The sequence below is a fragment of the Anarhichas minor genome, unplaced genomic scaffold, assembly GCF_050575085.1.
Source record: "Anarhichas minor isolate MPS153535 unplaced genomic scaffold, ASM5057508v1 ptg000020l, whole genome shotgun sequence".
In the NCBI taxonomy this organism is placed as follows: Eukaryota; Metazoa; Chordata; class Actinopteri; order Perciformes; family Anarhichadidae; genus Anarhichas; species Anarhichas minor.
The window spans coordinates 4,046,012-4,057,613 of record NW_027466466.1 but is presented as its reverse complement, the minus strand read 5'-3'; the positions used below and the strand labels follow the sequence as shown (position 1 = coordinate 4,057,613).

At 43.4% G+C, this 11,602-nt stretch overlaps 1 pseudogene; it reads right to left on the bottom strand.

The window, feature by feature from the left end:
• Positions 1-689: 689 nt before the first annotated feature.
• Positions 690-2,179, bottom strand: LOC142954379 (NAD(P)H dehydrogenase [quinone] 1-like; annotated as a pseudogene).
• Between the last annotated feature and the right edge of the window lie 9,423 nt (positions 2,180-11,602).

The window sequence follows — 11,602 nt, the reverse complement described above, 5'->3', positions numbered from 1 at the left end:
CAGTTATAATGGGGCCATACGGTCTGCTATAGCAGACACCTGTGGCTGTGAGTTTCCTGGCAACAGATGGTCTTAAAATAATGAGATTCACCTATTCTGCACCAAAAGCAAACTTAAAATAAAGAATCACATATTGACATGACTGAGCCCTCTTAGTAATTGGTCTTTTTATATGCTCCCAGCCATTGTAGTTTTTTTTTTTAAGGGCAACATTTGGCCTTTAATATACGGTATGCTAGCTACTATACAGTCAAAAAATTATTATAATTTTAATTATAATTTTCTTCTCTTCTGTCCTTATCGGGATAATAAGCCGCTTACTATATTTTGTCAGCCAAGTAGGGTTTCCTGAATCTGGCTTGAATAGTTTTTGAAATACATACCAAGCATCGATCATAACCCAGTGATCTTACACAGAAATCTGCTTTTATCAGAAATCCTAATGACAAAAAGCAGATTTTTAAAGTGAACCTTTGCAAGACAGAAAAACTGGCACTCAAGAGTCCTTTACATCATTTCTTGACTCTGCCACTTGTACATGCAAAGAAAACTCAGTACAAGAAATCTGCCCTTCATATTTGAACCATGACATTGTATATGCATCAAAAACTCATGTAATAGACGGCAATATAATTCAAGTTAGCCTTTATTTTTCTGTCATGCAAGGAAATACAGAAGCCCCAATGTCTTCAGACCCCAGCTTTCATCTGGTTGTTGGGTGGTAGTGCCTTTCCCAGGTGGCTCCCAACCGTCACTCTATACTCCTTGGTGGCATTTTTCTCATGGACCTCAGGCTTCAGCTGGAAACCCTTCTCCCCATCAAAGCAGTCGATGGGAGTGAAGGAAAGTGGTTTTTCGCCCAGGACACCTTGCAGTCGGGTACGCCAGCCCTCCAGCATGGTGCTGCGCTCCTCAGAGGGAATGTGAGACAGAGTCCAGGAGATTTGAGGGGCCATAACCTGGAAGCCACAGTAGTGCAGGATGCCAGTCTGGATAGAGAGATAAACAGTGTTAAGCACGAGCGTCGTCCAATTGGGGGTTACAGCTTGAAACCTGTAGAATCTGTGTTAGATTTGTCCCTTCTGGGCTACAGTAGAAACAAGCAAAGGCCCAACTCCCTCTTTAGATTTGAAGTTCTCATGCGACACTAGCCAAAACGATTTAGTTTTATAGAGTGATAAAACATCAGGCTTAATATATATTCCATGCCATTAAACTCCCAAATCCTACACTCTGGATCTTTAATGCCGAGTTGAAGCAATATTCTGATTCAGTACCTGTAGTGGCCACATTGTGACATTCATGTCTCCATTAATACCATCTGCACTAAACATGGACTCATGAGACCCAGTGGTGAAGGACAGCATTGCTTTCTTGTCCTGTGTAGAAAAAAAGCAAGTTAGAAAAATAGATGCAACAGTTTCAGACTAGTAATGCAAACCACTTGATTTGAGCCTTTACCTTGAAGATTCCCTGGCTGTATCCCTTTTCTTGAGGAGTAGGCATAGCCCAGTGCGAGCACCCGGTCGATCCAGCCCTTCATGATGGCAGGAACAGTGAACCAGTACATGGGGAACTGAGAAGTAAGGCAAAGTGTTAGCTTTGAGCTAAGAGAAGTTTAGCGAACAAGCATTACTGTCACCAAGCCTCCACCTGAAAGATGATGAGGTCCGCCTCAGTGAGTTTGCGTTGTTCCTCAGTGATGTCAGCATACAGTTTTCCTTCCTCCCATGCGAGTTTGGTCTCTGCATAACGGAAGTGATCGGCATTCTTGACTTCTCCTGCCAAGACAAATTATTTAATTTAATTCTGAAGTTCAATAAAAAGCTAAACTTCTTCTAATACCAGGGAGATATTGATATACCAGTGATGTCCTCAGCAGTAGTAGTGGCTTTAAACTTCATGGCGTACAGGTCCGATACTGCCACTGTGCAGCCCTGACCTGCTAAAACTTCCACAGCAGCATCTTTGGCTGCAGCGTTGAACGAGCCAGTGCTCTGGTGGGCATACACGATCAACACTTTCTTTGTGGCTCAACCAAGGATTAAAGATTGGAAATGAGCACACATCAGGGCAGAAATCTCACAAATGAAACATTACAGTTCATGAGATGCAACATTACTCAGAACATGACACATAAATGCCTCAGCAAATACAAGATAGGTGATAACTCACCCATTCTGGACACAGATGTCAGCTGCAACTTTACAGATAGCTGCTGTGTTGAATAAGAGAGCAGGTTAGTCGAGAGCAACAGTCGAGATGCTGTTTTATACACCACAAGACTCAACACACAGCCTCCTCACAGGTGCTGTCAATCAGCAATCAAGGTCATCAACCAATCACCTGGCATCTCTCAGAACTCTCATCATATCTTCTATTGAGCCTGGACAGACATTTTAAATGGGGAGTGGAATTTATGTATCACTAAAAGCCAAGAAATATGGAGGTTTTTATCAATGAAACCAGCTCCGGCTTTTGCCTGTTTTAGGATAAACTTACAATAATACTCTTAGACCTACATCTTCTACTTCATTGCAGTGTGTGTTTTCCCCATTTCAGCCTGCCCAGAAAGAGAAGCGTAGGTTTGTCAATGTCTTTAAGAAAATATCACTCTCCTTGACCCCATTTTCAATGTTAACACCAGCCCTGAAGCCGAGACATATCACCTGAAACTCAGAACCTTTACTTGCCTCTCAACAACAGTTCATAATTACTAGTTAAATTGTGTGTGACTTAGATTGAATAACAATTAAAGAACTCCCATGAAATTACCTTTCTTGAGTAAAGTGGTTATACAGTATGTACTAGTCCACCAGAGAGCAGCATGCACCAGTAAGCGCCGTGTTGTATCACCTGCAGCCAGGAAATCACCATTTCTCATGACATTGGCATGGTAGCAGGTGCGGTATTGTTCAATTTGAAGGTGTAATAAAAATGTGTGATTCTCAGTCATACAGTACAATTGTTGTCATGTTTTCAAATGGGTATGTGTGTTGTTGGGCAAAGTGTCTCATAACAGAACGATCTATTGAACACAGAGCCAAACTGGCTACTATTGTAGATCATAATGATGTTATGCTCGCTGTAATTTATCACACAGCATTTTGAGGGTCATCATGTGCTTTACTTTGTTGCACACTGACTTGGGTTTATTTTATCTCACATGTGTGTAGTAGTGCAGAGTTGTGGAAACCAACATCTCCTCTTTTAGTGGATTTGTTGGTCAACTCCCAAACCACCAACATAAAAGCTCATTTGTGTTGCATTTCTTTTACTAAACACTGATCAGTTCAGTGGTTTAGTGAAGGTGTATGTATGTGTGTTCCAATAACCATACCTCCATTCTATTAATATGGCAGAAAAACATCTAGTATGTCCTAATACATAGTATATCAAATGCAGTTTGCCACAAATACCAGGATGTACTGCGTCTGGTCGCATTTTGCAGCACGCAAACAACTGGTGATGTCTGAGATGCCATATTTAATTCTGAGGAGAAAACACTGACTGGACAGATTGTTTTGTGTCTCTAATTCTGTGGTCCTGTGGGTCTAACTTCAAAGGAGTCAGATCCAAATATCTCAATAAGTCTTTGACCCAACCACTGCTTCAGCAATAGATTCCAATTCCACGTATTGATCATCTCTCCACTGTTTGCAGTTTAGTCTTTGTCATTGCCTCAACACATGCTGTTATTGGCATTTACATATTGACAACTATGCTTTGATTGATTTGTGTTCCTGATAGCACAACAGTGTTCCTTTGACTTCCCTTTGCTCTTCCTCCTGAATTTATGATGAGCCGTGACAAATGACTTTACAAGGGATTACGTAGTTAAGATAATTGATTGATGGGTTGATTGATCCAGTCATTGACCTGGTGCACACCCAGAGGCCAAACCGCCTTGAAGTAAAGAAATACATGAGCAGATCATTTCATTGGAACCCATTGAAGACTAGTCACCACAAGCTCATTAGGAATATTTAATTCGACTGAAAATGTTATGGACATCTTTTTATTTGGGTCCTAGGAGAGCCATCTGAAACCCCGTTATTGCTCCATCGAGGACAGCAGAACGATTGACGTTGAACTTGCAGGTTATCAATTTTGTCACTGAGCTCTCTCAGAATTTGAGCAATGGGGAATGTGTTCTTTTGGCTGCTTAAACATTTGAACGACAGACCTATCAGTAACTGTGATACGACAAGATGACCTCGTCATATCATAATTTAATTTTGATATTGTGCAATGACTCAAATTTTTCAATGACCTATTTAGGCCAACAGTATACCTGACAGTACTCTTCTACCTCTACTTTGGTTTGTTGCAAAGTAAAAACACAAATGTACCTTGAAGTTATTTTCTATGTAGTTCTTTATTTTATCATCTGTGCCTCTCCAGTGTTGGTAAATTCTATATGATCATTTTGAAATAAACTACAGCAGTGTTATAAAAAAATGATAATGATAATAATTAATTAATTATTCATTAACGTCACATCTTGTTCCCTTGCACCTACATGTATGTATCATTACGTTCTGTACTGGTTAACAATCAGTAAAGATTTCAATTATTTATGATTTAGTTTGAATGAAATTGGGAAGAATTTTGCTGCACCTTGGGGCCGTAATCTAAAGCTTTCCCCATTTTATTTATATCAACATGTAATATTATGATTATCGATACTTAACAGTAATGCCTTTGAGTCAAATGAAAATCAAAAAGATATTAAATTATAATTGGCACAATATTTATTGTATATTAATTGTCATACATAGTCAGATTATCAGAAATATTTTGATATTGTTTCGATAAAAAGACATATTTAGAAAGTTTGTCATACATTGATTTTTATTGCGCTACTCTGTAAATAAACAGTATACATACAGTTTACATGAACATGCTGTGTTCCCAAACCCACCAGCACAGAAGAAGCAGACGGAGACAAACTACGTCTTCTGTGCCGGTGGGGACGGGACGCTCCTCGTCCTCTCGGCTGGTGGGTGGAGCGGGTGGTGTCGGGGGAGGACGTCACCGTACTCACTGGGTCTCTGACTCTCTGGGGTGCTGAGAGTGGTTCAGTGGTCTGTGGTGGGTCTGGGTCTTCCTGGGATGATGGGTTAGATGACGTCCACTCTCAGCTGCCCCACGAGTGAGCCAAAAGCACAGAGGAGTCCTGCCCTGTGAGACACAAACACAAGAGATGAATACTTTAAACTCAACTATACGACCTTTACATTGTTGTGTTGAATCTGGCCTCCAATGATGGAATCTTAGTACTGATACTTCTGTAGTCTTAGTGAGGGATTACTTACTCAGCCCACTGAAAGAAAGGAGACTGCCGCTCTTCATCTGGTCCTGTAGTCCTCCATCCTTCTCATCTGGTCCTGTGGTCCTCCATCCTTCTCATCTGGTCCTGTGGTCCTCCATCCTTCTCATCTGGTCCTCCATCCTTCTCATCTGGTCCTGTAGTCCTCCATCCTTCTCATCTGGTCCTGTAGTCCTCCATCCTTCTCATCAATCCAGAGTGAACACATCCTCTCTGTTGTCTGGGAGATCCTGGATGTTGCTTCCTGTGTTACAGCCATCGATACCTGAGTAAAAGAGACTTGGAGACTTTTTCTTAACATTAGTAATTATTAGTTTACCTTTGTCTGGTAAAGACACCTAGACTTTACAAAGAAAAATACACAACAGAAAAACAACCATTCACTGATACTTACTCTGGTTTCAGCAGCTAGCATCAATTATTACTCAAAAGGAAAATCCATAAATCAGAGTCAGAGTCAGAATCAGAACCATTTATTGCCATGCCAAGGAATTTGACATGAGGGGAGGTGCATACAATCAACACAGTGCAGAGTAGAAACATATTAAGATTTACAGAAAAATTAAAATAAAGTGAAATATAAAATAAAGTGCACAAATGAACAGATAACAGGACTATAAACAAGTGAGATGTAAGTGTAGTGTAGAAGTGTTGTTGATGAACCCGACTGCGGATGGGAAGAACCTGTTCATGTGTCGTGAGGTCTTGGTCCTGATGGACCGCAGCCTCCTGCCAGATGGAAAGGGCACGAACAGTTTTTGTCCAGGGTGAGAGGGGCCGGCACAAGAAGACCTCAACAGACTATCAACCTTCCACACCAAGAGTTTAAGATGAATACTGCACATTTTCTGGCCAAACACCATTTCAAATAAAGAACTGTATGACAAATGCCAACAAAAATGCATGGAGACCATCCTAATGAGAAGAAGATGGGGATGGATAGGACATGTGTTGAGAAAAGATCTTGCTGATATTACAAGAACAGCCTTACATTGGACACCAGAAGGGAAAAGAAAAAGAGGCCGACCAAGAAACACACGGAGAAGAACTGTGGAGAAGGAGATGCAGAGCCTAAACCACTCATGGGGCACCATCCAGCGACTCGCCCAGGACAGACAGGAGTGGAAGACTTTTGTTGCTGCCCTACATGCCAAGAGGCATAAAAGGGAAATGATGATGATGAGAGGGGCCGGCTACAATCTTTCTTGCTCGCTTCAGGGTCCTTGAAGCGAACAAGTCCTGGAGGGACGGCAGATTGTAGCCAATCACCCTCTCGGCAGAGCGAATGACGCGCTGCAACCTGCCCTTGTCCTTGGCTGCAGCGTACCACGGGGACGGGGATGATTCTCCAGAATAGAGAGAGTCGTCACTGGGGAAGGGGGTCACGCCTGAAGATCCTCCATAGCTTAACTGGTCCACTGCTTGAATTTCCTCACCACAGGTTTACAGGGCTTTAATTTCTGCCTGTATGCAAGAATCAGATGGACCGTGACGTGGTCAGAGTGTCCCAGTGCAGCACGAGGGACGGGGTGCTAGGCCCTGCTGATTGTGGTGTAACAGTGGTCCAGAATGTTCTCCTCTCTGGTAGGGCATTTAATAGACTGTCTGTATTTGGGGAGTTCGTGGCTGAGGTTTCCTTTGTTAAAGTCACCAAGGACAATAACTAAAGAGTCCGGGTTGGTCCACTCCACACACAGTATCTGGTCGTCGAGCGCGCGCTGTGCTTCCTGCACGTTGCCCTGCGGTGGAATGTAAACACCGACCAGTATGAATGAAGCGAACTCACGGGGGGAGTAAAAGGAGTAAAAGATTCCAGATCAGGAGAACAGTGCTGCAGAACCACTGTCACATCGTTACACCAGCCACTGTTGGAGTAGAAACAGATTCCTCCACCCTTCGATTTGCCGGAGAGCTCCGTGTCGCGATCCGCTCTGAACAGCTGGAAGCCAGTCAGCTGGCGCACAGAGTCCGGTATCGTTCCACAGAGCCAGGTCTCAGTGAAGCACAAAACGGAGGATGAAGAAGTATCTGTCTTTCCCCACCAGTAGCTGAGGTTCGTCCAGTTTGTTGCTCAGTGAGCGGATGTTAGAGAGAAATATGCCCGGCAGCGGTGTGCGAAATCCACGTGTGCGAAGACGCACGAGCGCGCCAGCCCGTTGGCCTCTCCTACGGCGCTTCACTGCATGAGTTACGGTGAGAGCACCTTAGACGAGAATGTCCAGGAATTCCACAGAAGTTAACTGAAAAGTTGGAAGTAAGTCCGCTGGAGTTGTTCCCCTGATGTTTATGAGCTCATCTCTGGTGAAAGAGCTCTGGGTATCGCAGCATAAAACCGAATTAACGACAAAAACAAAACAATGCGCACCAACACGTCGAGGCAGCCGTCCGCAGAGCAATCTTGATGTATAAAGAAGCGATATTTAAAAGCTCTGCTGTAGGATGCTACCTATCGTCAACCCCGCCAGACGCGAGGGAAGGCTGTCTGGTGCTTTATCAGTCCTATACCAGTCCGAGTCGCTGTCTTCAGCCGACTGCCAGTATCCTCTGTGTGTGTGGGGAAGCTGAGGCCTGAAGTGGAGGGTGGAGACCATCTGTAGTCCTCTCCTCTGGTCCTCCTCTTGGAGGATCAGAGGCCTGAAGTGGAGGACGCTGTGTCCTCGTGGTCGTCCTCACCGGTCCTCTGCCTCTTCACACTTACCTGCTCCGTGCGGTCCTCTTCCCTGCTCCTCTTGGTGGACTCTTCTGACCTCTGGGGGACCAGGGGCGGAGCCTCTTCAGGACGTTCCACACCAAAAGGGAGGGAGAGTGGATGGCCAGCGGGAAAGGGAGGAGGAGTCGGCACGCGGTAGAACCCCTCCCAGAAACTCCTAGGTGGTAACCGCTGGGTGAGAGGGTCATCTTCATCTTCCTCTTCTTCCTCCTCCTCCTCCTCCTCTTCCCCCTCTTCTTCTTCCTCCTCCTCTTCCTCTTCTTCGTCCTCTGTATCCTTGAACATGGAGTCATACCAGGAATCTAAGTATTCCCAGTCGGATCCGACATCTTCCTCCTCGTCCTCTTCCTCCTCCTGGTCAGCTGGGACCAAAACGTCACCGGTCCTCTGCCTCTTCACACTTACCTGCTCCGTGCGGTCCTCTTCCCTGCTCCTCTTGGTGGACTCTTCTGACCTCTGGGGGACCAGGGGCGGAGCCTCTTCAGGACGTTCCACACCAAAAGGGAGGGAGAGCGGATGGCCAGCGGGAAAGGGAGGAGGAGTCGGCACGCGGTAGAACCCCTTCCAGAAACTCCTAGGTGGTAACCGCTGGGTGAGAGGGTCATCTTCATCATCTTCTTCTTCCTCCTCTTCTTCTTCTTCTTCCCCCTCTTCTTCCTCGTCCTCGACGTCTTCCTCCTCGTCCTCGACGTCTTCCTCCTCGTCCTCGACGTCTTCCTCCACGTCCTCTTCCTCCTCCTTAGCTGGGACCAAAACATCAAGCCTGACCTCATACTCACCGTTTACATAATAAACATATTCAACACATACTTCACCTGCTCCGTCGTCAGAGGAGTACGGGAGGATCCTGTAGCCCTCTTGTGCAGGACGTTCCATGATGTAGTTCACACCAGCTGAGAGGGAAAAATTAAAACTGTAAGGATTTCTCATAACATGAAATATTTCTGGATTACATTGAATAATCAAAGATTAAATTTGAAAAAATGAAGAGCGCACTACACGTGTCACCAACACACAAGAGGCTGTGCCTTTTAATATTTTAACAATAATATCAAACATAGTGCAGCTCTGCCTCTGTTAGTTCGAACATTAGTTCGTTATAATAACTAACATTAGTTAGTTATTCTGCACCAAACAATTGTAAGGACTTCAATGTTTGTGTGGACAAAACGATCAATGGTTTGCAGTAAACACCGTGAACGTGTTTAATATGCATTGAGCTACGTGCGTCATGACGCACAGTGAAACATGGCTACATTAATCCAACATGACCACAGTACCCTCTTTAGTTTATAACTCATTATTCTCCCAGTTTATGAGTTGCATGTCACAGCGCGTGGAGGAGATGGTGCACGCGCACATGCAGTCTCGGACAGTTGCTTAACAGATCGCTCGCTTGTCCCTCGTAAACAAAATACCACAACAACGAGCAAAGCGCATCTCAATGTTAAAGAAATAGTTGATGTAATATTATAAAGTAAAAGGAGCAGATGTTTTTTCTACAATAACTCAAGTTTCAACAATCAAAACAAACCCACGTGCACAACTTAAGCCTATATTTAGCATTTTATGAAAAAGTTCTATTTTGGAATAGGAAGATTCCATGCCTTCAAACCACATTGTGAACACATTTCACAGACATCCTGCCACATTTAAGACATTCTGCCACTCAAATAATCATTTTACCAGTGGTGGTAAACAGAATCACAAAGTTATAGCTATTTTATCATTTAATATATTTTTTCCCTTTATCTTATTTTTTCATTGCACAGCTCTGCTTCCAGCACAGCTTGTTTTAACGCCGGCCGGTGTTTCGTTAACGCCGGCCGGTATTTCTTTTTTCCCAACAGGCCTGATAATATACGTAGTGTGAACTGTTCACCTTTAAACTCAAAAGGTTTCACTGATTTCTAAACTGAGAACACTTTTAAGGATTTAAGGGGATGTATCAAACTGAAAAATCCTAAAATAAATCTAAAAGTTGTCTTACCTGCACGCTTATCGTCCAAGTCACAGCCCGCTCTCCTCGGCAGGTGCTCTCCTCGGCAGGTGCTCTCCTCGGCAGGCGACCCTCCTCGAACGGCAGGCGACCGAGGGTCTTTTCCCGGCTCCCCTGTTGTCCACGATAGTAGTGATCCAGTAGTTTAGTTCTCCAAAAGATTCGTATCAAGTAGCTTTTCTCCAGAAGTTTAAAAACTCAAAGAGTCGGCTCTCCACGGTATGGATGTCCAAGAGGTGTTCAGCTCATGAGGTGTTCCGCTCAAGAAGTGTCCCGCTCGTGTTCAAGTCCAAGTGCAGAGTGAAGATCAGAAGTTCTGAAAGGCTAAGGCCGGTCCGTTTCCATGGCATTTAGGGACGTGCGGGTGCGTGAGTGCGTGCGTGTGATTGGTCGAGACAGAAAGAGAGAAATTTGAATTATTTTTTCTTAAATATAATATATTTTAATTTGAATTATACTAGAGTTATTTTTATTTTATCTTTCAGTGCTCTATTACCATTCAGTACAGCTATGAGTTGTAAACATTACACAACCCGTCTCTGCTGGAGAAAGAGATTATATATATATAGCGGGCAATTTTTTTCGGCCTTGGATATCCATTGTTTCAGACAGTTCATAGATTGGTTCAATCAGAAAGAGTGTGATTTTGCTCTGTAGTTTTGCTTGCATTCAGTATATAATAACACAAGAGACAGAATTTCAGGGTCATAGTGAAATTTGACAACACAAATATGAACTTTTCTCAAATAAAGAGAGAGAGAAATAATTGTCCTGCTTGTAAAGGAAAGACGGATAAACTAGCTTTCATATCCGAGTCACTCCCAAATCCTAATTCTTAAAGGGACCGCACACAATGGATGGAGAATGGGCCTTACAGTGTCAACTTTTGAGTTGATGAGTATGAGCTAAGCTAATGAAAACACAAGGAGTCTTAGTTTGCCAATAAATCCCCCTAAATGTGACACACTGTTCCTTTAATCCGTGCATTGAAACGTGCTAAAATCTCATATCATGTCGGCATGTTCAAAAAAATCATGCAACCGTTTGATAACTGTAAAAAAACTTTAAAAAATAGATTCAAATATTTCTAAACTATGCATTGAAAACATGCTAATATCCCAAACTGCATCAACTCATTAACATCTTGCAAAATAACTCAGGCATCATTGTTTCCTGTCTGTGCTTCATCCAGATGTCGCTGATCAGAGATACAAAGCCAGTTGTTGTTGTGTGTTGTCTGAAACTGCTTAATCTTCTCCCAATTCTTGTCCCTTCTCTTTCTGTGTGAATGAGTTTACTCTTGTGTGTAAGTGTAGTCTGCCTTATGGGTCTCTGTGTGGTACAGTGGAGGTTTAATAGCCAAGGTCCTGCCAGCTCTTGGTTCTTTTGAAGAAACTGCACCGGCGTGGAAAAGCTAAAAGACTTGAGCTGATGACACACGGCCTTTTTCGATGGCTAATTGTGACTTCAGCTTAACAACTACTGAGACAAAATCAGTGAAATATAACGAATGTATCATGATTAAAAGTTGATAGGTGAAGTTGTCTATTTACATTTTTGC